Source organism: Pestalotiopsis fici (genome assembly GCF_000516985.1).
Source record: "Pestalotiopsis fici W106-1 unplaced genomic scaffold PFICI_Scf_5, whole genome shotgun sequence".
Lineage (NCBI taxonomy): Eukaryota > Fungi > Ascomycota > Sordariomycetes > Amphisphaeriales > Sporocadaceae > Pestalotiopsis > Pestalotiopsis fici.
Window position 1 is genome coordinate 3,523,026 of NW_006917095.1, and position 4,618 is coordinate 3,527,643.

Sequence of the window (4,618 nt, forward strand, 5' to 3'; positions counted from 1 at the left end):
AAAAAAGCGTAATATTTTTAATTTTTTTTAGAAATATTTTTCTATTACCTATAATAATCGGTAAAAAATCCGATTTTATAATAAAATTATCGAATAAATTCTTATTATTCGATATATGCTTTAAAAAACCCGTATCGTATAATTACTAATTTTTAAGGAGGGTAGTTAATTTTTTTTTTTAAATTATTCGAAATATTCGAAAAAATATAAAACGATTCGTTTTCGTTTAAATTTTCGTTACGGGGTAAATTTCCCCGTTTTTTAGATTTCTGGTTCGTAATAAATATAATCGAATTTAAATTATTCGATTTATTCGAATTATTCGAATTATTAGAATTATTCGAATTATTCGATTTTTTTTATTTATTCGATTTATTCGAATTTTTTTTATTTCCGCTTTAGGTTTTCCGTTAATTTTAATTGGATTGGGGGAACCGGGATTTTTTATTATCCGTATAATAAAAATTTCCTATAGCCGTATTAGGGTCCCGTCGGTTTTTATTTAATATATCCGTAATTAACCCTTCGAAAATAAATAGATTTAAAGACCGTAAAATATTACGTTAACGGTTAGCCTATATAAGGTAAATTAATTAAAAGGTTATAATAAAAATCGTTTTTTAATCGATATTATCGATTTTAGCCTTAACGCTAAAAAGCTTTAAAATATATCTTTTAAAAATAAATATAAATTCGTTTAACGAATTATAATTTTCGAATTTAATTATATAAAATTCGAAATATAATTATTAACGTAATACGGGATTAATGCTTTAATAGGCTAATTATAAAGTGGATAAGGCCTTATATAGATTTATTTTATCGAAAATTAAATTTAACGGTTTTATTATTAAATTTTAACGAATTAAAAATAATGCTTAGGCTTTTTAAATATCGGTTATACCGTTATATATATTAGTAATTTTAAAAAACCGATCGATTTTTAATAGTTTAAAATATAATTATAACGTGGATTTTTACGTATTTTAGTTTCCGGATCCGGAAAATTTCTGTTTTTCCGGTATTTGGCATCCGGCAATAATACGGATAAAATTATTTATTTTGCCGAATTTTTGCCGTTATAAAGGTATAATTATCGTTAAAAACGGTAAAAAAATCGTTAAAAAAATAAAAATAAAAAAAATTAATTTTTTTATTTTATCGATAAAGTATATAAAGGGATTTAAGTGCTATAATATAATATAATAAATGCTATAAAGTGCTATAGTAAATCGGCTATTATAATAAAAATTAGTTATAAATGACTTTATAGCCGTTATATAGCTATAACGGGTAAAATTACTATAATTAGCCATTTAATTATAATTTTCGATATAATTACGGCTTATATAGGCTTATATATAAGCTTATAAAAAATCGGCTATTATAACGGAATTTTAAAGTTTACGTTAAATTAATTCGTTTAAAAAAACGGCTATAATTTTCGATATAAAATCCGGTTCTTAATATAATCGATATTATACCGGACCGGGCTTATAACTTATTTTAAAATATAATTAATAAATTATAAATTTAGGTATAAGGAAGTATTCGTATAATTCGTAAAATTAGGCCGTAAAAGTAATTATAAGGCTATATAATTAATTTATTAAAGCTTAAGGAAAAAATAACTAATTATAAAAAAATAACTACCTTTTATACCTATAAAATTAATTAATAAAAATATTTTAGAATATATTATTAATAAATTAAATTTATAATTAAATTAATTAGTAATAAAATTAATTTATAATCGAAAAAACTATCGAAATCTATAGATTTTTATAATATAAATTACCTTATAACCCTAAAACTATTATGGCCAGGTATATTAGCTATATTTAATAGGGCTTAATTTAATGGAACGTTTTACTAGATTTTAATAGGTTCCAATGGCTATAATGGCCATAATAATCAACTATAATGACTTATTGACTATATAGCATTATAAATAGTGGCTGTAAATGGTGCTGTATTAATTATAAGTCAGTATAGGGTAAGTTCTACTGATTTCCCATATATCGTTATTTAACGATATTTCGATGGGTTTTATAGCTATTATAACGATATAATATGCGTTATAAAGCTAATTTTATGCACTATACGATGCTGTATTAACATCCGTGCAATATAAATTATTTATGTAATTATATAGGTTAATATAATCCGGCGCTTTAATATAATTTATTTAAACCCTGGATTTTTCTTTTTATCGGCTATATAATTATTAATATACTTTTATAGCTTTGATTTTATTAATAAATTAATATGTGTATTTAATAATTAAAGTATATAAGTGTATTTAAGAGGAATTATAGCGGGTATAATTTTGTTATTTTTAAGCTTTGCTTTAAAGGCATTTATTTTATAAAATTTCGCTATATTTTAAACGAGTATTATATTTTTGCTTATTTGCTATTTAAGGGGGATTAATTTTTTATTTATTTATTTATAAATTAACTCCTCGTTATTATAAGCTATTAAATTTAACTTTACGATAACGCCTTTATTTTATAAATGCTTTTTATTTTTTAATAGTATTTTTAGGCTTATTAGTGCCGTGGAAAATAAGCTTCGGCTTTAGGCGCTAAATGCCGTTAGCAAAAATATATAGCATAAGCGTGGCTTAGCGTTTATCTTATTTATTTTTAATGCTTTTCCCGGCTACGTTTTTAGCGCCGGCTATATTATAAATATAATTATCGAAAAATTCGAATAATATAAAGATTTTATTTATATTAAATATAACCTTTAATAAGATATATATAAGCTATTTATCGGATTGTGGCTATAATATTTAGCGTATAAATTTAATAAATTTTTCTGTTTATAATTTATAATCGGCTAAAAGTATATTTTTTTTAAATATAATCCGGCGCAGTAATAAGTTTTATCAGGATAAAAAGCGGGTAAACCAGCTATTAAAAAACATTATTTTTAGCTATTTATAGCTTATATCTTTATATAATGCATTTTCGTCGATATATAATAACTTATATAATCGCTTAGCAATTAATTTAAATTAATTAGCTAACGTAATTTCGTTTTTGCTACGGCGCTAAAGGAATAATCGCATTAACTTATATTTTAATTAAAGGAATCGAGGGTTTAAAAGGGTATTTTTACCGTAATATATATTTTTTTTAGCTTATTAACGAAAAAATATTATTATAAATACAAAAAGGAAATTATTAGCTTTATTTAATATAAATAATCGGTAATATATTTTATTTTATTTTTATCCGGCGGGTAATTAATTAACCGACGAATCGGCTAATACGGATTAAATTTAATTCGCTAATTTGTTAAATATATAATAGCCTTTTTTTTTTCCTTTAAAATATATTTATTATACCTGCCTTTTTTATGCTTTTTACGATTAGCTAATAAGGCTGCTTGGATTAATATATATAAAAATCGATTTTTTGCAAATATAGCCTTCCGCCTTTTTTTTTTCTTATTACGTAATAAATCGTTAATTTCGGCGTTTATAAGAATATAAAATTAGCCGGATCCGGAAAATATAATATTTAATTATATCGGGCTTAATATAACCGGGATTTTTAATTAAACGGTTAAATTAATTATAGCCGGGGCTAAAATATAATTTAGCGAATTTTTATATATTTAAAAATTTAATATATTTAATTATAAGCGTAAGCGTGGCTATAATATATGTTGCACGGATATTAATACAGCATCGTATAATGCATAAAATTAGCTTTATAACGCATATCATATCGTTATAATAGCTATAAAACCCATCGAAATATCGTTAAATAACGATATATGGGAAATCAGTGGAACTTACCCTGTACTGACTTACAATCAGTATAGCACCATTTATAGCCACTATTCACAATGCTATATAATCAATAAATCATTATAATTAACTATTATAGCCACTATAGCCACTAAAACCCACTAAAATCTAATAAAACGTTCTATTAAATTAAGCCCTACTAAATATAACTAGTGCATTTAGCTATAATAATCCTAAGGTTACAAGGTAACCCATATTATAAAAATCTATAAATTTCGATAATTTCTTCGATTATAAATTAACCTTATTACTAATTAATTTAATTATAAATTTAATTTATTAATAATATATTCTAAAATATTCTTATTAATTGATTTTATAGGTATAAAAAGTAGTTATTCCTCCGTAATTAGTTATTTTTTCCTTAAGCTTTAATAAATTAATTATATAACCTTATAACTATTTTTACGGCCTAATTTTACGAATTATACGAACGCTTCCCTATGCCTAAATTTATAATTTACTAATTATACTTTAAAATAAGTTATAAGCTTAGTCCGGTATAATATCGATTATATTAAAAACCGGACTTTATATCGAAAATTATAGCCGCTCTTTTAAACGAATTAATTTAACGTAAACTCTAAAATTCCGTTATAATAGCCGATCCTTTATAGGCCTATATATAAGCTTATATAAGCCGTAATTATATCGAAAACTATAATTAAATGGCTAATTATAGTGATTTTACCCGTTATAGCTATATAACGGCTATAAAATCACTTATAATTAATCCTTATTATAATAGCCGATTTATTATAACACTTTATAATATTTATTATATTATATTATAAT